Below are 24,432 nucleotides of genomic sequence, written 5' to 3'. Positions count from 1 at the left end.
TTATACATTTCCAATCCTTTACCACAACCACTTTGAACATACCAAAATACTTTCAAAGAATATTAAATTGGCCAGTCTTCCGGCATAAATGTTCAAGTGCACAAGGCCATCACACTTTCTTTGAAAAGATATTAGTTTATCGAATCTTCCTTCTAAATATTCCTGTACCTCTAACCCAAGGCACTAAAACTAAAATAAAAAATGTCCATACTTTAAGTCTTACCACGAAGCATCTCTAGCCACACGATTTCCAGATCCACATTTGCTGTATTAGGGACACATTGGCTAAAGCTATTTATATGTTCCAATCTTAGACCATTGCATTCAGTTAAGATATGCTTCAATGTTTCAGGAAATTCTGCTTGCTTACAGCATCTGCATAAGGAGGGATTGCTACTACTACCACCCTCTCTAATATCAATGATTTCATCAGTTTTTATCACATTAAACCATAAGCGCATAAAATCCTGTCTACATATCCCATCCAGCAATTTCAAAAAGTATGGTTCAATGGTTCAAATTTCTTTTACTATAATAAGATACAAGATGTTGTACAATTTATATTTGGAGACATCTTCTACAGTCTGATTCCAATCAAAATGTTGTAACAAATTGTTTACTTTCAAGGGATTGGATATAAGGATTTCATAAGGAATTCCGAATCTGTTCAGAACTTCTTAAACGTCTGCCTCCATATCACGCAAGTACACAGAAGCTGCAGAGACACTGCAGGGACACTGCAGGGACACTGCAGAGGCCATGGCACATAATTGCATATAATGTGGTGTTTTTGTAAGTAATCAGCTTTCTATAAAGTGAAAATCTTCACCACTTTACAACACTTTTGATAGACATGAGCCCAAGCTTGCAGCGAAGAGCTGAAACTGGAACACATTTTGGCAAACATTTGACAATAGCTTTTAAAATTCTACACTCGTATTTTGCAAGTTCATTCCTGCACCATAACGGTGCAAGCTCGAGTCCATAGCAAAACAGAGCTATAGTCTTGCTTCTATAAAGGCGCAAACAAGGGAGATCTGAGAATTTCCCAAACTTAAAATCAGTTTTTCTCAGCTGAGATACAAGAGGATCAGCCTTCTTCTCAAGATATTCACGAAAATGTAACTTTTTATCTCCAAAAACAGGATATCCCAAATACCTTATTATGTCTTACAAGTAGCTTCTCATGATTCAGAAACCATGAGAATTTGATAGGGCTTTTCCTGTAAGAAAATCGTATAATTACAGTCTTTTTGTTATTAATATGCAGTGAACTCGACACGGTATATTGCTTAAATACACTAAGAAGTCGTTGAAGGCCAAGAGTGGTGTGATCACACAAGATAACATCAGCATAAGCGGTCCAACACACTCTGTCCTTCAATTCTGGAAACCACAGCTTTTGCTCCACCTAAAGAAATGCCCACGTGGGAGATTTAAAGGTTAAAGACAGTCAGTGCAAAAATGCACCCGTCCAAGATGGTTTATTGATTTGTAGGGCGCACCAAACCTGTAGGTAACTGGGCGCAACAAGAACAAGAACACGTCCATTACATACTCTGATGTCTTTAAATAACATATCAGAGTTTAGACGAATTGTAATTCTCGTACCTTCATGTAGAAGGAGCTGGCATCCCTAGCTGGTATAGATTGGACCACAAGGTAGTTCTATCAACAAGATCAAATGCTGACGTAAGATCAATAGAGGCCAAATAAATCGGCAGATTTCCATGCATTTTCTTACATGATGGAAATCAGGAAAACCCCGTGCCTATATTCCTCCTGAATCCAAACTGGAACACAGAATACAGTGTGAATCCATCCACTCCTGAATATGTTCCTAAATAATGCCAGCAAAGATCTTCAACTCAGCGTCCAAAAGGGCGATAAACCTGTAATTATGAGGACATGCCCCCATCGTCCCTCTTGTAAATTGGCCATGCCAGCTATCAGGAATAGTCCTCACAAGCAGTATATCCTTAAAAAGAACGAAGAATTTTTGACCAAAGATCAATATTGCCCTTCAGTACCACATTGGAAAGCATGTTAGGACCCGGGGCAGGGGATGAAGAGCTACGCAGGATTAGATTTCTAATCTCTGCCACCCCAAAAACAATATTCCAGGGGCAACTGCGTATTTTCAGAGGAACTGAGCATCCTGATGCAGAAGGAACATTAAGTTGTCCAAAATGTCCTTCCCCATGCTTCTGGGCTGAGATGAACAAGTTACTTTCTTACCTGGTAACGTTCTTAATCACCACAGCTGTACTACTTCGGAAACATTTTCTGCATCTGCGTCGATACGCAGTCCCTCGAGGGGCTCCATCGAGCGCGGACATAACCGGATGTTATATGTAGGACGCACGACGCCCGTAGCCTCAGTTACAGGTTTTTTCACAGAACGTGTGACACCAGTCTTCTGCCAGTACGACTAAAGAAAGCCTTGTGGAAATATAAGCTGCAATCGCAAAAGAAATTCTGTAGAGGGGTAGGCTGGGAGGGTGCGATGTGGAATACGTCGGAGGAACATCCCATCGACAGAATGTTACCAGGTAAGAAAGTAACTTGTTCTTCGAGGGGATTGTGTCCTCCGACGTATTCCACATCTATGACAGACTCCCAAAGCAGTACCAACGTATGGAGGTGGGTAAAGAATTTAGAATTCTAGAATGCCCAATCAAATTGCAGAATAGAGGACCGCCTTACCAAAGGCCAAATCTTGCCCATGTATAGAATCCAGAGAGTAGCGTTTTACAAAAGTATGGGCAGAGGCCCATGTGGCTGCTTCACAAATATGAATGGGAACACCCCTCTGCGGAGCAGTGGAGGAAGCCACACCCCTAGTGAGGGTCTTACCCGTGAGATGGTAGCATTCAGAGATTGTCAAGATGATCCAACGGGACAAGGTCTGCTTAGAAACAGCTTGACACAAACGCCTTCCAGCATATCCGACAAATAGCTGAACGTCCACTCTGACCCGGGACATGCGTGAGATGTAGAAACTTAAAGCTCCCCTAGGATCCAACCTATGGAGCCTCTCCTCTTCCTTACCAGGATGCGGAGGAGGATAGAACACTGGAAGAACTACCTTCTGGATCAAATGAAATTCCGACACAACCTTCGGAAGAAAAGAAGGACGAGCCCCAAGGACAACCCTGTCCTTATAGAACACCGTGAAAGGTGGCTTGGCGGATAGTACCTGCAACTCACTCTGCAAGCGGAAGTAACAGCAACTAAAAATACAGTCTTAAAGGACAACAGTCTCAATGGACAAGAATGTAAGGGCTCAAACGGAGCTCCCAACAGGAACTTTAGAACTAAGCTCAAATCCCAACCGGGCACCTGGAAAGGTGACGGCAGAAATATTAGTTAGCCCTTTCAGAAACTGAGAATTCAAAGGAATCTTAAAATAAGAACACTCCTCAGATGAGCGTTTAAATATGGACAGCGCCGCCAGGTAACCCTTAATGGTACCCACTTGCAGGCCCGTGTGGGCTAATGAAAGCAAAAAAGACAGAACCACAGGAATTGAACACAAAAGAATCTGCATTCTGTACCCTGCACCAGTCGCAGAACTTTCTCCAACAGCAACGGTACAGGGACTTTGTTGCAGGCCTTTTGGCCGAAAGCAACACCATCACGTCTTCAGGGAGGTCCCAATCCTTATACCTCAGCCTTTCAGATGCCAAGCATGAAGGCTGAGAGACTTCACCTCTGGATGGAGAACCCAACACCCCTCCTGTGAGAGCAGATTGTCTCGTTAGGGAAGACGGCGTGGAGGGCAGATGGACATGTCGAGAAGGTCCGGGTACCACGCTCTCCTGGCCCACGCCGGAGCAATGAGGATCATTCCGGAACCGAACCTCCATAACCTCTGCAACACTTGCGGAATGACAGAAACTGGAGGAAACAAATACAGCAGTGGGAAGGACCACTCCACTACGAACGCGTCCCTTAAGGCTCCTCTTGGAGGAAATTCCCGCGAGCAGAATCTTTCGTACTTCCGGTTGACACTGGTGGCGAAGAGATCCACTTGCGGGGTCCCCCAAAGGGCGAAGATCTCCAAGAGAACTTCCTGAGCCAGCTCCCACTCGTGAGAGACCGCGCTCTGCCTGCTCAGAGAGTCCGCCGCCTCGTTTTCGGCTCCTGCCAGATGAACTGCCGAGATCGCAATTTCCTGCTGGATGGCCCAGAACCAGAGCTGCATCGCCTCTCTGCACAGTGGGAGAGACCCTGCCCCCGGCTTTTTGTTGAGGTAGTGCATGGCCACTGTATTGTCCGTCAGAATCAGGACATTATTCCCCCGCACAGACGGCAGAAAAGTCTTCAGGGCTAGCCTGACGGCCTTCAGCTCCAACAGATTGATATGTAGTCTGGACTCTGGAGACCAACGACCGCTGACTGTCAGCTCGTTGGCATGAGCTCCCCATCCCGTGAGGGATGCGTCCGTCACGATCGTCAACTCCAGCCAGGGTAGCCAAAATGGAGTCCCCTTCATAAAATTGCCTTCGACGGCCCACCACAGAAGATCCTGGGCAACCGAGGGCAGCACCTAAATGGGATCCGACATCCGGCCGGAGGACTGACACCACTGCATCTTGAGAGCCCACTGCAGAGACCTCATCCGCAGCCTGGCCTCTGGCACCAGTAGAATGCAGAATGCCATGAGGCCGAGCAACCACAAGAACTCGAACGCCGGAAGACTCTTGTCCACCATCTGCAGAATGTGATGAGCCCTCACCTAGGGAGGCGAACACTGCCCCAGGGATGTGTCGATCACTGCTCCAATGTACTGGAGCCGCTGGGTAGATATCAAATGAGACTTCTTTAAGTTGAGGGAGAAGCCCAGCTTGTGAAGGGAGTGTCAGGTGACCGACAGATGATCTAGGGCTTGCTCGGGAGAGCGCACCCTGATCAACCAAACATCCAGGTAGGGGTAGACGTGAATCCCCAATTTCCTGAGATACGCTGCCACCACCACCATCAGTTTGGTGAAGACCTTCGGCCAGAGGTCAATCCGAACGGCAGGACCCGAAACTGAAAATGTGAGTCGCTAACCGCAAAACCTCAGGTACTTCCGGTGCTTGGGATGTATCGGCACATGAAAGTAAGCATCCTTGAGGTCGAGACACACCAACCAGTCCTGAAGTTGAAGGGCCTGGAGGACTTGAGAGAGTAACCATCTTGAACTTGTCCTTCCTGAGGAGCTTGTTCAAACCCCGCAAGTCCATGAAGGATCTCAAACCCCCGTTTTTTTCCGGGATAAAAAAATATGGGGAATACCATCCCTTGTTCCTCTCCGCTACAGGCACCAGTTCTATGGCACCTTTCGCCAGCAGGGATTTGATTTCCGGCACAAGGAGCAGATCCGGACTCTTCAAAGAGAGCTTCCCCGGTGGATTGTCGTGAGGCCTCTGCCGGAAAGGAAGACAGTAGCCGTGGGCTATGATCTCCAGAAGCCACACATATGAAGTAATGGCACGCCATTATACAAGATGCTGCGCCAGCCTTATCCCAACCAGCCAACCATGGGACATGGCCTCATGACTGAGCGGAAGCGGCTGCAGCAGTGCTTGAGGGCAAAGAGGCAACTGCCCGAGTGGCTTTGGCACCTTGAGTACCTTGCTTTCCACCGTTGGCCCCTTTGACTGGCAGCTCCCCTCGATCTACCAAAGGAAGAGTAGTATCGAAAGGAACCTCCCCTCCATTGCTTTCCCCTAGGACAACAAGGCGGAGGTTGACGTACTGCAGCGCTCAACGACTTCGCTGCAGCTTTGGAGGTCTGCAACCTCTCAAGGCTCTAGTCAGCCTTGCTGCCAAAAAGATGGTCACCATCAAAGGGCATGTTGAGAAGCCGGGACTGTACATCAGGAGCAAACCCAGACTTCCGCAACAAAGCAAATCTGCGCATCACGGTGCTCGCCGCCATGGACCGGCTGACACAGTCTGCCACGCCCAGACCTGACTGAACGGATTCACACATGGCATCCTTGCCACCCTGAACGAGGGCAAGAAAACCATCCCGTTGCTCGCCTTCGGGAATATGTTCAGCCGCCAAAGATACACAGTTCCACAGAGTGTGAGTGAATCTTGCCAAGGCACAAATGGAGTTGGCTGCCTTCAAAGACATACCCCTAGATGAAAACACTTTTTTCGTCCAACCGTTAAAGCGCTTGTCGTCCCTATCCGGAGAGATGGTAGGGTACGCAGCCTGCTTTGCTGGGGCTGTAGCCATCTGCACCACCAAACTCTCCGGAGTGGGGTGCATAAACAAGTAGCAGGGGTCGCCACTGGCTGCACAGTATTTTTTCAGTAGTGACTTATTCACTGACGGGAGACTCTCCGGAGCAGTCCAAGCCGCCACCACCCTTCTTTGTAAGGCCATATGAAATGGCAGCACCGGGTCAGTGGGAGGACCTTGGACCAAAATATCTGTCAGGTCATCTTGCAGAAAATCCACAGGTGGAGCAGACCACCCCAAGTACTCTGTCACCTTTGACATGAGACGCCTGGACGACGATTCGGCTTGTGTACCAGGCTCAGGGCTGCCAAACTCAACCTCCGGAGAGATGTCCAGACCACTGGCGTCATTTAAGGATTGATGCAGGTCTTCCATCTAGCTATGACCTGATAACAGGTCATCAGGAACCTCAGGAGGAACAAACCCCTCCACATCTGACCCTTCACCCACCTCCGAGATGTAATCCAAAGGCTGGAATAAATCCCTGGATGAGGGTACAGAACAAGGCTCAAATACAGGCCTCACTGATTTACTCAGGGCCTTCCTCTGGGTTTCCACCTGTCTCCGGGGCTGCACCTCCGATAAAGCCTCCTCAAAAGGCGTCGACGGAATCGGTGCCGACTGCTTCGACAACGGCTTTGACGCCGGAGCCCCGAGCGCGTCCTTCGACAGCTTTGGCACCGATGACTTCCTCGGACACGAAGCCTCGTGAGAGCCCCTCGACGAACATGGTGCGATGCCTTCTTAAAAGGCCTCACAGGCTCCAACTGTCTCGAGGGCGACGAGGTCCGGGACCTGGAGCAGGCATGGCTAGAGCGATCTACCTTGTCCGATCGGGACCTCAACGGCTCCCGATGATCGTGCCGACAGCCCGAGCCCAAAGGCGTACGAGCGGTGGCCCTAGCGCGTTCCTTGATGGCTTCTCTCGAAGGCGCGGACGGAACGGAGCCCTGCAATCCGAAAATCGCCATCATCTCCTTGCGAAATGCGTCCCATTCTGCCGGAGATGAATGCTTGTTGGGACAAGCTACCTGCCGTCTGGCGGTATCCTGTGGCTTTAACTAGCAGCATCTGCTTGCTAATAACATTAGAGGTGGGTTTTCTGGAGAGGCAATATGTTCTTAACTGCAGAGCTCTTGTACCTAAAATGCGGCAGTTATTTTGTGTGTCCTTTAAAAGACAAGCACCTGTTTCAGTTTCTTAAATGTAAATATAAACCATTGAGCGTCCCAGTTTGCAGACAGCAACATGTACAGGAAATAGGAGGGTATGCAGGGACAGAACCCATGACCAAAGTGATCTTTACTGGGGGAACAAAAAATAAATATTACACCTTAGCAGGAAGGCCTTTGCTAATATGAGCCAGGTCAGAAGTTTCCCCTCAGCCCCATAAGCATTGCTAATGTACAATAAATTATGCACTACAGCTGAACTAGTGCAGCGCTCATAATGGAAAAATCCTGCAAAAAAGGTAAACCAAACCATGGGTATATTTTGCAGAGGCATGGTTTCACAAACATGCGCCACGGCCAGATAAATATAGATAACCTAGAGAGTCAGGTGCACCTTTCTGAGGAAGGCATGGACCTATTTGGGTGGAACATTGTGGGGGCATTGGAGCAGCAACAGGGTTAAAGCCAGAGAGGCGCAGCCAGTAGGATCATTTATCCCCAACTTAGCGACAATTTGAAAGCGATCAGCCTGATCAGTAGAACAGTCCTTGTGTGGAACTGGGAAGGAGTCGCCCCACCCATGAAAAGGGGGCCTCTGTATGCTGAACAGCTTGAGTGCCTTAAGGCAGAGGCCTTCAAACTGGTGGGGCCCGAAGGATGCCAGGCAGTGAGGGGCTTGAATGATTATGGTGACTTTTTAATAGAAAATAGAAGCATTTATGGCAGGCAGGGGGCAGAAACTATTTTACTCAGGGGGGGGGGGACTCAGCATAAAAAAAGCTAAGACCACTGCCTTATGGGAATAAAGTGACCTCCCATTTTCAAATAGCAAAGCAATTAAAACGCACTCCTTTCATGCCTACGTCAGAAAGCTCCTACTACTTCGCCAGTCCTCCGATACACAAAGCTGCTAAAAAATCCTGACAAGCAAGAAAATAGCCCCATGCGCGACAACATCTAACGAGAATGAACTGGCCCCATCATTAGAGACAAAACAAAAAACAACAAATAAAACAACCGTCACGATAAAACGCATTCACCACAGATCATCAAACAATGATCCAAAAATGTATTTTCTAAATTAATGACAGGGTTCACTATCCCTAGCAAGCATTCAATAAAGTTTACAGGCAAACTATCTTCAATTAATTGCTGAGGTCAAGTGGTTGGAAAAAAATCAGACCGTATTAAGGGGCAATAAAATTCCTCCGGGAACCTCATCAATCTATATAGAGAATGTGACATATGTTTAACGAGAACATGCAGTAATCCAGGGTCCCTGAAATGTATTAAATCGTGTAGCGATTTTGCTAATGTGTTGAACAAACTAAATGTAGATGGAGTAGAGCACGAGTCATAGGGGGGAATTCGAACACGGTCCCCTGCACAGAAAGGCTGGCACAACTAGTCCTACTGTGAACCGAAAAGGCAATGGAAAATGGGCGTTAACAAGCCATCTGTGTGTTCTTTAAAATAAACGGCGTAAAAAGTTCTGCCTCACGGGTATATCATCCGTAACTTCCAGCAATGAAAACATCATATTCAAAAGCATTACAATACAAAATGACAGTTTACTTTTTATAGGGGGCAGCTTTACAGACCCTCTTAAAGGGATGCTTTGACCTTGAACTTCAGAGTACCTGCCCTGTACACTTTCCACATTATACAAATCTCAAACTGATGCACATGCTGTGAACAGACACACAAGGGGTCGAGACTCCCCTTTAATGCAAATTCAGTTACTGGGTAATTAATGGATGCCACTTTTTTTTAGTTGGCTGGTGTTCAATGGCTTAAGTGAAAGCAATGATCAGGTTGCAAGCAAGCAGTGTTAAGAGAAACAAATAGATGGGGGGGCATCTGTCCACTGTTGGTTAGAGGAGCCTTTTCTCTCCATTCTTCATGAGAGCTTGGATGGCCAATATCTGCAGCCATTCTCTGTGTGCAGAATCACAACAAATCTAATTGGAGCTTTTGTAAAGTAAAGCCCAAAGCGCCCTGTGCCACCAGAAGCAGGAATCAAAGACCACATTGATCAGGGCATTTCAACCATCCCCAGCCTCAGACTACACCTGGCGGTGTGTGCAGCACACCCCACACCACAAAGCAGCTCAAACAGTCTGCCACAGACTTCAAAACTTAGACCGCCTTCATGCCAGCCAAACAAAACTTTGCCACTTGGTACCCTGCTTCAGAAGTAAGCAATATTAAAGATGCTGCGACAGTCACACACACTTCCCACGAGCCACACATCAACAATCCCCACAGAAGGGAAATCTATGCCAGCGGATGTCTGTGCACCGGCATGCAGCTGTCTGGGGAACCCAATGAAAATTACAAGCACAGTGCCCTTTATATACAATAGACACACTCTCACAGGAGCCATGCGACACTACAATGTTCTTAAGCAGACAGTCAAATCTTGAGTATCGCTGTCTCCGTGCAACTCTTTCCTTCACAGTAAAGCACTGGAATGATTTTGCGCGTACCCTCTGAAGGTGCAGTCATGTGTACAAGCTGTATATGTACCGGACACATTGCAACGCCGTGCACAGCAAGCATGTGGATAATGGACCACTTTAAAAAGCAACCAGTGGGTTTGCAAAGGTTTGTTTAGTACATTAAGCTTCCGCCATTCAAGCCCACACCTCTAGCGAGCAAGACAAAGTACCTGGCTTAGGCCCCTATATACACATGGACTCCAAAATGTTTATCTAGTTTAGAATGGTGCCCCAAATGGAGGTATAGGTACCAAATTATTTCAAAATCATTGCTTGCAATAACACAAATAAGATTAGAGGGCAAATATTTGTAAACAGCATTCAGAATGCTACAGAGGACTTAAAGTGGTGTTGGATATTTCCTACAGTAATGTAGGACATGTAACAATTTGTTTCTGAATTACAACAACTTGATTACTATCAATGCAGTCACTTGTAAGTTGGACAGTGGCATACTGGTGAACTAGTGTGAAGGGTGGGTCTGCCTTTCAGCAGCCAGCCTATCACTATTGGGTTCAATTTTTGTAATAGCCATCCACAGGTTTTCTTCCAGCTTTGACAGATATTTAGTCTTTAGGGCTGCAAGTGCTGAGAATCCAATCGTGCAAAAGCTACAAGGTGCTGAAAGGTAACAGTATATTGACTGCACATTTGGATAAAGTTGGAAACTATGCATTTTGCAAAAATCCACCCAAGGACAATTTTTTTAAAATCGGCTCTCCAGTAGGCGGTCACATTGAAGCTCCATTAGTTGCTCCTGGAGGTGTATTGGGAGGTGGGCCCCCACGTCTGCTAGGAAAGGCTGAACCACTCAGTCATTGATGCTACAATTGTTCTCTGGAAAGTACTTTGAGAGTGGTTCTGAGATGGTTTCCCATTAGTTCAGCAATGCATGAAAGATCATACTCTGCCTCCTCAAGAGTATCTGCTAATAATGGAAACGCATCGGAATGCAGACATCAACCCTCCTTCTCCAAAGCTCCAGCTTCATCTTGAATGCTGACATTTTTGCGTTCATAGCCAATGATGTGGTTTCTTTTCTGTGCCTTGCAGGGAGAGGTTTAGAAAATGTAGCTTTTCAAAGAGGTTGCCATAGTAAGCCAACAGTATAAGCCAGTGTGTATCAAAGAGAGGCTCTTCTTTCGCCAGGTCTAAACCCAGGAGAAAGTGTCTCACTTTGTGCCTGTGTTCCTAAACACGATTTAACACTGCCCCACCCCCCCCCCTGCGGAACAACCTGACCTCCGTGTGAAACAAAGCATCATGTTCAGCTCCCATTTATGCACATAATGTGGCAAACAGACTGGCTCTTGTGCGGTGCATCTTAATAAAATGCACTATCTTTACAACAGCAGTCAGCACCTCAGAGTCCCTTCCCCATATTGCGCAAAGGCAAAGCTTCCCAGGGATCACGCAGTGTGTCCACAATATATGTGAAGCTATTGCCAACACTTGCTTTTAATCCAGCTCTAGCACCACAAATTGAAGGAGCACCATTCATGCAAATAACGCACACCTCCCACTTTAGGCAGTGGGAATGTTAGGAAGAAATCTCAGAAATGTGCCAATTCCTCTCTACCTTAGAGACAGCCAGCTCTTTTGCTGGACTCCAGGACGTTTGATTTTTTACTTGGAGAGAGTGAGAACTTTTTCCCACACATGTATTTTTATCTGATTTGAACCCTGTTTCTCTTTTGGTTTTGGGAGTCTGACAAACTCCATAAGCATCATCTTTTTACATTGTGACACAGCTCCTTCAGTGCAGTTGCACAGGGAAGTATTTAAGATTTCCTAAAAGGTTTAAATACCTTCTCTTGGATAAACTGTTTCCAAGAGCAGTGAAGTGAAATTGACTTTACTTACACTTGAGACTTTCTAGACCCAGCACACACACACTATTTTACAATAGGGTGCTGGAGGGTTTACTTAGTATCCCCATAGTCTAGTTTCTCATGTGACATTTTTGTGTTACCCTTTCTACAATGAATGGCTGGTGGCAGTGGTTTAATTTGAATTACTGGAGTGTGTTTTTACAGAAGGCTGTATTCGCACCTGCAGTAAAGCATCCATAGGTGTTCATTTTGTCAAAATGGCCCTGTCTTTTTTCGCTGTTTCTTGTTGGAGAGATCCTTTGAGAATTACTCTGCGTGCCAAACCGGGTTTGGTCCCTTTGTTTGTCTGGTCTTTGGCGGGCTTCACTGCTGAAACCCACCTCTGGCTAGAGGGTGTCTGGCAGGGGCAGGAAGAGAGAGAGGCGCCCGAAACTCCCTGTGCTTGGTCTCCTGGGTAACCAGAATGCACCGTAAGGTGATTGGCTGGCTGACCGGCAAGAACAGCCACCCTGCTGGGTGATGACCGCTAGGTTGCAATGAATGGGAGAAAGCTATTTAAAAAGGCAAGGCTTTTTGGGTTGGAAGGCAGAGTCGACCACTGGATGAAGGAATCCAAAGAACTTGGAAGCGACGCCAGCTGCAACTCCTGGACCGTTGGTTTGCCCAGGGAAGCCCTGATGCTGTGCTGAAGTTCCAAATTCGCCTCGACTAGAGCAGCCCTGCAAGGACGACTTCTTCCATTCAGTTCCCTTGAGTTGGTGGGAACTCGTCTGGACATCCTCTCGGAGCTGGCTGTACTTCCTTGCTGCTTCAGGAACCGAAGTGCCAGGGAGAGGAACACCAGTTTGGAGTGCATCACTTTTAAGTTGAACCGAGCTCCATGAAGGTCCTCCGGACTCCCAGGAAGCAGTACAGACCAAGCCTGAGCCACAACAGAGTGCTGGACCCCAGAAGAAAGCAAAGTCCAGCTCGACATCCGAGAATCCACGGTGGTGCTATTTGCTGAGACGCGAGGAGCTGAAACCGCGAAGTGCAGCTGAATTGAAGTTTTCCCATTGCTGCCGCCGACCTTCAAGCTGCAGTATAGGAGTCCCCAGAAGTCCTCCCTCTTGTCCCCACGACTGAGGCCCAGGAACCCAGGATCTGCAGAGCTGCATGGGAACTGAGGCCAGCTGGAACCATTTCTTCTAACCAATGGTACTGTACAGTCTAAGAGAACTTAAGTCGTGTCTTGTAACCTTACTTGTTCTCAGTGGAGACTAGTCTTGGTTGCTCCTGTAGAGTTGCTTACAGCTTTACCCATCACAAGCCTAACCAGCTTGTGGCCTACATTGATTCTACTTTTCTTCAAAGACTTCTTAAAACACTGTGCAAGATTTTTTTACTTATCTGCAAGTGCTTCAGCTCACCTAGACATTTGCTCAATTGACTTTGGGTGGTCAAAAAGTACTTACCTGTTCAGGAATATTTGTCTGATCTCTTGTTTTATTCAAATATCCCTTTTGACTCATCTCAGTATTGCTCTAAATGTATAAGTGATATATTAATGTCCACAGTCTCCTAGCTATTTAAGTCACCTGAGGGTGTAGGAAGTGTGTGTGCCACCCCAAATGGGTACTTGCTGATTTAGAGAAACTAAGTGTGTATTTGAGTGCATTTGTGTGTTGCTATTATATTGCCCCTTCTGAAGAAGTGTGGATTCTGAATAGGAGGGCTGACCATGTCGCTTTAGTTGGTGCTCATGTTTTCAGCAAGATAAACCCTTTTCAGAAGCCTTCGACACTTTAGGAGGAAGGGCTGATAGTTTATGACTAAGACCTTTGGTATTCCAAGAAGAAGAGCAGAACAGGGGTGGGAGGCATGTCTGTCTCAGAAGATATGCATTAATTATGCAACCACACAAGCGATTTCCCCGAACTAGGCCGCCTGAGGTTAAGGCAGGCTTGGGGGGTGTGTGTGTGTGTGTGTGCAGCTGCAGATATAACTGTTAAGCTACAGGAATGAGTTTGCACAAAGACGTGAAACAGGGCATGCAACCAGCTGCCAATGATTTTTGCCTTGACCTTGTTCCAGCTATTGAATGCAATGTTAACCAAAATGTATATAAGCTGTATGAACTGTGAATGCTTAGCTCACTCCTGCGCAGTCTTCTGAGTGTGCAGGGAGTCATGCCCTTTCGTGAAAGCCTAAATTGAATAAATGGCTGACTTCACTTATTTGGTCTGAGTCTTATTGGTGGGCTCCCTTGTACCAGGTTCGGGTGAGGAGAGGTGTATCCTCAGTTTAGCCGACCACGAAGGGACCCCGAAGGTGTGGTAGCCCATCACTGGTTGAGGCCTTCCAGGGAAAGGCTGGATGGGTAACTGTATTAGGGCCCCAATGAAAAACTGCACCATTGAATGCGAAAACACGTGTCACCCTTCCTCCGCCAGTCCCGTCGGACGACAGGACAGCAGGCGGCCGCTCTTCGGGTTCGATAGACTTCTGGTGGAGACCCCACAAAAGGTGAGTGCTGGTAGGAGGAACAGTTGGTAAGGCCGTTGGGACAAGAGTATCAGTTTTATGTTATTTATTATTGTTGAGGTCTGTTTTGTAGAGTAAAAGGAAGGATAGATGTTTCATGTGAAGGACCGGTCCAGATGTAAAGGTTATAAGTGAAACAAAGGATATGGGGGAATTCATAGTCAAGAAAGGAGGGGGGGTTGGCTAAAGCCTGGTATGACCCATTAGAGGGTACACCGGCATTTCAAATGTTAATTAATCACAGGTTAAATGCAATCTTGTTTATGAAACGGTGAACAGAATATACAAAAGACTCACTCTAACATAAGTGGGGGGGGGCAGGGCCCATTTGATTTGAAGAGCATTGGCCTAGTAGAAATAGAATTGGCAAAGCGGCGTGTCCGACCAGCACAGTTTGAGGAAATCAGGTTGTGGAGGGCCGAGGAAATTAGGAGGAAGAAGGCACAAATAAAAACTGAGCAGAAGCAAAATTAGACGAACATCTGTAGAAAAGGCGAGACAGATGTCAAAGAGTTACGAGAACAAATGATGCATAAGGGAGAAAGATGATAAAGGAGAGTAAGGGTATGTACCCGTCCATCCCTGCCCCAAGATAGGAGGACATTACTAGGTGATCTGAATTAATCACAAACTATCTCCTATTCCCAGGAGCCACAGCTCCCAGGTTGATAACAGAGGCCGCTGAAGGTGGTGAGTTTCCAATGAGGTTTGGTGAGAATGGTGAAGTGGGGGTCACTAAGACGGTTTTAATATCCCCGGAACGAGTAAGATACTTAGAAACCCTAGCAAAGGAAGTGGAAGGAGTAGAGAGGTTGGGGGAAGATATTTAGAAGAAATTGGGCAGATTAAGACCAGTGGAGTTTAAAAAGACTGCACGACTAATGATGGAAAATTACAACAATTTTAGAAAACAGGCGCAGGATAAGTATTCACAGTCCTATCTGGACGCTGAAGCAGGAATAAAAGGCAGGTAGGACAAAATCGGCATTATGGGAATATATGGAAATAATCATAGAAGAAATTCAAAAAGGACATATGACCCAGATGGAAACAAGAACTAGCTGAAGAATTAGAAATAAGGAAGCAACAGATGTCGGAAGCATTCGGAACTGGGAAGAACTTGGAGGTTAAAAAGGTAGAGAAGTAAGCAAGGTACTTGATGACAATGATCCACATATGGGAAGAACAAGCCCGGTATTTGATCCATATGATCAAACTATTAGACACATTGATTGATGAAGCTGATGGTGATTCAGAGTAACAGTTACAGGGTCTCAGAGACTATTGAAAGGAGGATCCAGATCCACGGGTACCAGAAGGAAGTGGTACAACAAGGTCGAGGAGAAAGGATGCTGAAGCGGGCATTAGAACTGTATAAAACTTGGGAGGAGACCTTGGATAAAAAGAGTAAAGGGGACTCAGGGGGGACGGCTGCCTTTCCCTTGCGAGAAGGTCAGCCCATGACAGGGGATAGTAACGAACCCGTCCGGACATATGTGTATGTCCCGTTGACGAGAACAGAACTGATGCACATTACCAAAAGCATCCCTGACCCTTGGATAGATCCAGCAGGCTTCTACAAGGAAATGAGGAAACTGTTCCGGCCTGGTCAGGATACGGTGGAATATGTGGATAACATCATGATGTCCCCATTTCAAGAAGAGGTGTGGATTCAATTCAGGGCAAGTAATGAAGTAGGAATAAACTGGGCAGCGGTCACAAAGGCGAGTGATGCTAGGAAACCACATGAGAAATTGACTGACGCCCTGAAATTATACGGTATGAATGTGTTAGGGGCGTTGGAGAAGGTCCTTAAGCCAATAGATGTCAATGTTGAAAAACTAGCCGCTGTGACCCAAAGCCCAACTGAGGATGTTGTGTCATATTTCGTAAACTACAAAGCAGCATTTAAAGCTCACAGCGGTTTGGTCCTCACGAGTGAGACAGGTCAACGATATTTTGCAGGAAGTTTTGTGGACGGTTTGCACCAACCTATACAAAGGGACTTGCGAGCAGCAGAGTGTGTGACAATATAAATCGCCCAGGGAACTACTAGAAATGGCATGATATTATGGATGAAATGCGCAGGCCCGGGTGCAGACAAAGGTAAAAACAGAGAAAGAGTTGAAGACTATGGTGCTAATGCAACAATTGCAGCACGGACAACAGCTGCAAGGAGGGAACCAGCGGTACCCCGCACCCAGTCAATGGCGAGTCCAGAATGCCAGGAACCACCCGGCCCAGGTGAATACCTATGTATGACCGGATGGCCTGCCACAGAATGTATGCGCCTTTTGCAAGAAATCTGCCCAATGGAAGAACCAGTGTCCAAAGAGCATTGCTTGAAGAACAGGCCTTCCGCAAATAGGGCCCAGGCCTCCCTCCTCGGCAGTTCGGCATACCGCTGACTCTGAAAGAAAGCTTTGCCCCTCCAGGGACGAACCTCTTTGATCTTAAGGTAAGACAGAAGACACAGACTAGTCAATGTGAGGTAGAGGGGTGTGTGCTGTTTGGGAATGACCCAGCGATGTTACAAGATTCGACCAGCAATCTGCTATGAAGGGGCCGTGGTGGAGCGGTACCTGAACCTATCGATCAGAAGGGTCCGTATGTATCCTTACGAATAGGTCCACAACCCGCCATAAAATGTTTGGTAGATACGAGGGCTATGCACAGCTCCGTTGATACCAAGGCCGTCTCCTCTGTGCCACTTTCGGGAACAAATAAGACGTAAGCAGGATTTGGCGGGGAACCCATAGTTACGCCGGTAAGTGAAGAAATGGAAGTAAGCGGCACGGTAGATGGTTGTTGACAGAAAAACGTCCCGAAACTTTGCTCAGCATTGATTCACTTAAAGCACTTAATGCCACCATCTATTACTCACCGGGAGGAGTGCGGATGTCTATTATGGATTCAAGCAGTGATATTAGGATGTGCCCAGAACAATTGTGGGATACTGACAGTAATGATGTATGGACCCTAGCGGTTGATTCAATTGTAATAAAATTGAAGGATGGGGTAAGGCTCCCGCGTGTGAAACAGTACAAGATTTCAGTGGAAGGGGAGGCTGAGCTGATTAGGACCGTTAGAGATTGAATTGATATTGGTGTTGTGGAAGAATGAGACGATAGCCATTGTAACTCCCCAGTGCTTCCAGTCCATGAAAAGGGCGATGAGGCCGTGTCCTACTGTTTTATTACTGATTTGAGAGAAATTAACAAAATAGTGGAACCACGCTTTCCAGTCGTACCAAGTATTGCTAGTATTCTGACCTCGATTCCCAGTACAGCCGAATGGTTTAGCGTGATTGATTTGAAGAACTAATTTTTCAGTCTACCTATTGCACCAACATCCCGGTATTTGTTTAGCTTTACTCTGGCCCAGAGACAATATCGCTTCACCAGGGTCCCACAGGGATATACAGAAAGTCCAGCCATCTTTAGCCAGGTACTGAAAGCCCAATTGGACGAACGTATGCTACCAACTGGGATATCCTTGGTCCAGTACGTAGATATATTAATAAGTGCCAATACAGAGGAAGGTTGCAGAGAAGTGACTGTTATGGTACTGGTTCACCTGGCAAAACAATCACAAAGTGTGTTTAGCAAAAATGAAATATGTACCGCGACAAGTGGACTATTTGGGCTATGTTTTGTCAAAGGAAGGGCGGTCATTGTCAACAGACCGAGTAGCGTTGATTCAGGCTATGCCGATTCCCAGAACATTTAACGAATTCCGAAAGGTGTTGGGAATTTTGTCATATTGTAGGCACTGGATACCAGAGTTCTCAGTAATCGCTAAGCCCTTGTTAAAAACATTGAAGGGTGAGAAAAACTGCGTATCTTTAGAATGGAACAAAGAGATGGAAGAGGGGTACATGGCGTTGAGGAGCGCCTTATGTAACGCTCCAGTCCTGGGTACGCCCAATTATGACAAGGTATTGTGGTAAGAAGCTTCCAAAGCATTTGCAGGTAACTGAGGCCACGTTTTAACTGTCTTTTTGCTTGTGTATGCCTTGCAGCTGCCGTACAAACAAATCCCTGGTCTTTTTTGCTAAAATCGGCATGTTTTGTTTCCAAATGCGGCCTTAATTGTGTTGGCTTCAGGCTTGCTAATGTAGCGCCACAAACCACACGCTGCAGCATAACTTGTCCAGCAACTGCAATCCATGTGAACCCAAAGTGCAATTAAGATGACATATTTCTGTGTTTTTTATATGATATGGCATTTATAACACACTTGTACACAAGTGTTACAAGGCGCAACGAGGCAAGGGAGGGGAACAGAGGGAAGACAAACAACAATCCTACTAGGCCAGGTGTCATTCAGATCATGCAAGTGCATGGGAGGGGGGAGAGGGGAAAAGTGCAGTACAAGGGATAAGTATACTAACAATAGTGAAGTATGATCAGTGGCAAGTGCAAGGGTAAGTGCAGACATGAGGTGTCAAGTGCTGGAACTGTAGGGAAACAGTAAACAGTCCCTAAGTGCGGGGGTTGCCAGGAAGGCAGTGCAGGTGTGCTACTGGTGGGGGAGGGGACCTGGGCCTGAGATCAGAGGGTGGCCAGGTAACCAGTGCAATTTCAGATTCAGCCAGGAAGTCAGCAGGGGAGAGGAGGAGAGAAAGCAGAAGCAAAGAGAAAGGTTTTGAGGTGCTTCCTGAACCGGAGATGGTTCTCTTCAAGTTTTAGGGAGGCTGTTCCAGAGGGAGGCCCCAGCTGAGGAAAGATCTACCACCAACTTGTTGCTTAGAGAAGCGACGGCTCCTGAGGGAGTTGGAGGCGGATGAGCGAAGAGCTCGAGAAGGAAGGTATTTAGGAAGAAAGCTGAAGCTATTGAGGGCCCGGGCCCCAGAAGGCCTTGTGGACATTGCAGAGGGCGTTTAACTTAATCCTCGCAGCCACTGGGAGCCGGTGCAAAGATTTCAGTCCTGGAGAGATACGATCCCTGGGCTTGATGCCCAGGACAATTCTCGCAGTCCTGTTCTGGATGAGTTGCAGAGGGCGGAGAGTAGAAGCAGGAAGATTAAGAAAGGGGCTGTTGCAGTAGTCCAGCATAGAGAGAAACAGAGCCCTGGAGACAGTGAGCTTCTGGGGGAAGGAGCATAAAGGAAGAATACCTCTAAGGAGGTGCAGCTGGTAGTATGACTTCTTACAGACATCGGAGATGTGAGGAGAGAAGGAGAGTGCTCAGTCGAAGATGACCCCAAAGTTTTTAGCCACTCACAGGTGGGAGCAGGAAGAGGGACAAGGGAGGCCGGCCAGAGAGTGACAGGAAAGGAGGGAGCAGGTGTTCCGATGAGAAGAATCTCAGTCTTACTGGCATTAAGACAGAGAGCACTGGCGGCGCACCACTCCTGGATGGCAGGCAAGCAGTCAGATGAGAGAGGGAGAAGAGGTGGCTGAGGGTAGCCTGAAGATGAGCTGGGTGTCGTCGGCATAGCACTAGAAGTTGGGGCAGAGTATAGCAATGCGGTGGGCAAGAAGTGCCAGGTATAGGTTGGACAGCCAGGGAGAGGGTTAGACCCCTGGGGAACACCACAGGTAGAGATAGAGATGAACAAGAGGAAGGACACAAGTTAAACCAGGGAGGGTCGATCAGAGAGCAAAAGAAGTCAGCCACGCCAGGGCCTGACCTATGATACCAAAGTTATCATGGAGACGGTTTCTTTTGTTTCCACCTCTCCTTCCGCTTTGAGATTCATACCATCTTTGGGCACTAGGAAACAATCTGGTTCTGTGTGTTATTTCTGCATTTTAAAGCCTGAACACAAAAAAAACTGATTTTTTTCCCGTCCATATTTGTATTGGCTTCAAAGTGTGTAAATCACATACTGGTCCCCTAGTTCCCCACTTGCTCATTAACTCGTCAATCGGGGAGGAACCCCCCAATCCCCCAATTTCCCCACCCACCACATGCATCCTACCCACATACACACACGCACATACATACAGTCCAAGACTCACCTCTGCCTCCTGTGACAACTCCACTGGTGCTCACAGTGCCCGTCAGCCCCTGCGCACACTCGTGTGCGACAGGGGTTTAACACGTATGATAGTTCGATTTAGTAAGACCGCTCTGTGCGGTCTTGGAGCGCTTTCTAAATCGGACCCCCTCCCAGCCCCAATCAGTACAGTGAAAAAGTTCTTTTCACTTAGTACCTACAATTCACCTAAAAAAGGATCCTGCCTAAAAACATTGAAAAACCCCACGTTAAATTATGTCACGTTACTTTTTAAAAACCATTTCAAGTTATCAAAAATACTTTAAAAATATTTAACTGACAACAACCACATGCAAAGATTTAAAACGAACCACGTGAAAAGGCTGGGGGAATTTTCTTTTTTTTTTCTAGTTCCCAATGGGTCAGAAATACTGTCTGGATTAAAAAAAACACTACATTGATACAAGTCTCAGAAGATTCCCTGTTCAGATCGTGAAGTTCTAGCTCGAAATTCTTGTTGAAGTGTGGTCCTGGACTAGGCCACAGATTAGCAGCGAAAACCACACCTTCAAGCACATTGCACTGGGCCGATATAAACCTTCAGCACTTCTACGCAAACAACGTTCTATAGGGAAAGGAAATCCTTACCTGTCTGCATGGCTGGGTCAAGTGCTTCACTGGATTTTTCTTGCTTGGACACAGGTGGTTAGGTTGACACACCGACGCATGCTGCTGCAATGAAAACAAACAGTCAAGGATACATGGTCTACCGGAGACTTCAAAATTAAGATTAGATGAGCAGGGGTTAAAAACCAGTTCTTCGGTGTTAGGCATCAGCTAGTAAGCAGTACAGAACGCTGGGAAACCAGGAGAGAGTACACAGTGCACTGTAAATGCAACTCCCACATGAGACGCAAACTTTCAGTATTGCCCCATACTGGACATGAGAAAGGAACAGCCTCAAAAAATAGGTTTGAAAACCCCGATTCTGACTCCCAACTATACCTTTAAAATTGCCCCACCATCACCCACAGCAAAATACAGGCATTTTTAAAAAAGACATTCTTACCGTCGGCAGGTCCTACTACAGATGTCAGGATTTTTTATGGTGCCATTGCTGTCCAAGATGGGATGATGGAGCCAATGTGTGTTCCAGCAGGAGCCAATTTGTGTTCCTGCAATTGAAAAAGTACAATAAAAAAATATTATAGACGTACCAGATTGACCATACCAATATTTGCGCACTACATTGTTTCATTCGGCACACAAAAGGGTGCAGGATCCAACCGGGAAATCTCCAAAGTTCCCCATTTGATTTATTTATTACATTTGTTAAACGCCCAAACCCTCCGGTATCACGGCGTTGTTACAGACATCTTAACAAGTACAATGGTATTACAGATGCAGACAATAGGACACTAGTACATAACATTGCATAGGTCAAAACATTACATAGGATACATTGCATGGTGCACCTATAAGCCCGTCCACCCCAGCTGGCAGAGAGAACAGAAAGCAGTCAGAGCACAGATCTGAAAACGTGACTCATACTCAGTCACAAAGACAAAAAATAATAGGGCGAGAGAAAGAGCATCAGTTTGTTATATTTTACCCTTTCTATTCCCTGCCTAGAAAAGTTGAGAAGTCAAGCCTGCTGGCATTCCAATCTTTCATCTAGATATCTTACATAGAATACGACAGTAGTTCTCAACTCACAGAGCGAACTTTCGGAAACATTGAGTAATACCCATGTAGCTTACACTGCAGTTCGGTGACAGTGCTGACGTAGCAGTAAACTACCACTGCTGCCATACCAGACACGAGGGCCCCTGGCTTCTCTGCAACATATGGTGCCACATGCATGCGAATGCCCTGCATCCACAGCAGGAAGATCTACATGAATTCCACTTTAAATCACCGCTATGGCAGCAGTGCCCAAAAAGTACTGTTGGTAATGCAATGATTTTAGTACATGAAGGTATGCATAGACTTGCTCTATAGAAGATGGCTCCCGGGGTAGCTCAGCAGGTTGACAGACCATTGCTGAGACAAATATGCAAAATATAATTATGTGCATTGATATATTGTTGCTTCTTTAAAATGTGTTTATGGTTGAATTTATTCAAAACAAAAACAAAAAAAATTCACAAAACTTGTTAATTTAATGACTTTCTGCAAATAAGGGAGTGCTATAAAGTGGCCAAGGGATGCGTTGGTGGGATATTTCGGCCTCCATTTGGCACCAATGAACGCAGTTTAATTTCCGAAGAACTGCTGTGAGCCTTTATTTGTAAACATAACCTCTTTATATATAAATATAACCTGCGATAAAACACAAAACAAGGGGCACACAAGTTAAAAAGAGTATTGGTGTGGTGCTCAGACAAAAAAAAAAGCCATCTCAAGGAAATCTAGTGAACGCAATTTCAGCAGCGTTATTGAGTTTGGAAATTACTTTTCCTTTGAATGTGTAAAATACACATTTGAACAATGTGTCCAGCATGTAGAATGCCTGCTTTCAACAGTGACCACCCCTCCTCCCACAAATCACAGTGATGATGTTCACGGCCCACTGATTTCCATGGTGTCCCTTTCAGGACAGAAAAAGCAAACCGGATGAGCAGACAGAGCCAGGAAATGCGCAAGTGACGGCTGGGGAAAGGAGCACTGCGAAGATTAGGTTACCGAGCCCCCAGCTTCGCATGGTAAAGCTGGGGGCTTGGCAAAGCCTAGTCAGGTCCCGAGATACGGCCAGACATCTGATGCTGGATCTCGTACCCGGCCAGAGCCGGCCCATGGACCAGAGGGGTGACAAGGCAGTGGGGCTGGTGTTGTATGATATCTGGCTCCCCCACGGCAGATTGCTGGAGAGCCCAGCAATCTGCCGTGGGGGCGCCGGACATCAAAACCCTGGCAATGCATGCCGCCCCACTTGCCTCTTCTTCCCCCATGGCCACCAAGGTGGGGGCACAGAGGGAGAGGTACGCAGGAGGACCAGCATTGCAGTGATCCGGGCCCCCTGCTCGCCTCCTTTCCCCACGCGTTCGCCATCGTGGGTCCAAAGGGGGAGGGGGAAGCAGAGGGACCGACAAAGGCCTGAAATGCTTGCTTCCCGGCACCACCTCCAACTGTGGTGTGGCGGGTTGAGCCGAGAAGCGGCATCCCTTACCAGGCAAGAAGACGCTGGTGGCACCAGCAGGAAGCAACAACGCAGCGTGGACGCGCAATCCAAATGCAGTAAAGCGCACGTCTAGGCTGCATTTTGGGCACACCCCCATCACGTTGAACTGACTGAGCATGTGCATGGGGGGGCCAGTGGCTCGCCATGCAGTTAAGTGATGCAAAAAAAAAAAATATATATATATATATATATTCTCTTTTCTCGCTGTCCTGGATCACACGCCCTAGATTGAAGACCTCTGCCAACAGTATGGCTATTTTTTAGGGCTAAATACTCAATTGTTATCTTGCTGGCAAGACTACATAGAAGTATTTTCACTGTATACTAGCAAAGCAACATCCAGGCACCTAGTCAGTGAGACAACGCAAGGACATCAAGGAAGTCGATCCTATACAGAGAGGAAGAAATGGGGGTGGGGGGGGTTTGAGGGGGTCAAGAAAGACATCTTGTGGTACAGACTCTGGCCGGTACAGCTCAATGCACTTCCTGGCAGCACTGAGCGGTAAGGTTAAGCGCATCTCCTTGCAATGTTCAGAACCCCTCACCTTGTAAAGGCAGTAAATTTACAGAGATCATGCCAAGGGGACTGCAAGTCGTCGTAGTGAGCTCACTGCTGTTTTACAGTGAAAGCGGTGTTGCGTAGATACGGGTGAACACACCCGTTTCTTGGCCCCGGGCGAGGCGAGGAAGGCGGCTGCCTGGGGCGCATTTGCCCAGAGGACGCAATTGCCAACCTCCCTGGAGGCACTTCAGGCTTGAGGGGATGAAATTCCCCAGTTTGTGGGGTGTTGCGATATCTGTGAGGAGAGTTACTGGTGCTGCCTCTTCTGACAGTCAGAGGTTCCCTCAAGCACATTCCCGACACTTGCGGTGGGGGCATAAGCACAACAATAAGAAAACTTCAGTTCCCCATGCAGCTAAGACCAGCCCCATTGTGATGGCAGGGGAGGTGCAGTGGGTGTGAATTGTAGGCAGCTTTGCCCTGCGTGTGTGCAAGTTAACACTTCACACTCTCTGACTCGCATTCATACAAGCACC

At 46.9% G+C, this 24,432-nt stretch overlaps 1 protein-coding gene across 3 annotated transcripts in view; it reads right to left on the bottom strand.

The window, feature by feature from the left end:
- Window positions 1-24,432, bottom strand: part of GATAD2A (GATA zinc finger domain containing 2A) — a 1,131,740-nt gene that overhangs the window by 887,511 nt on the left and 219,797 nt on the right. For 2 of the 3 annotated variants that reach the window (XM_069649100.1, XM_069649093.1), the window contains exons 2-3: window positions 21,283-21,388; window positions 20,862-20,945 (exon numbers count right to left, since the gene is read on the bottom strand). The gene's annotated coding sequence lies outside the window, so the exon portion shown is untranslated. The remainder of the gene's footprint in view (window positions 1-20,861; window positions 20,946-21,282; window positions 21,389-24,432) is intronic. The other variant, XM_069649106.1, reaches the window with a different exon arrangement.

This window comes from Ambystoma mexicanum, chromosome 1p (genome assembly GCF_040938575.1).
Source record: "Ambystoma mexicanum isolate Mex_15411 chromosome 1p, UKY_AmexF1_1, whole genome shotgun sequence".
In the NCBI taxonomy this organism is placed as follows: Eukaryota; Metazoa; Chordata; class Amphibia; order Caudata; family Ambystomatidae; genus Ambystoma; species Ambystoma mexicanum.
The sequence above is the reverse complement of the archived record's forward strand: the minus strand, read 5'-3'. Positions and strand labels throughout refer to the sequence as shown.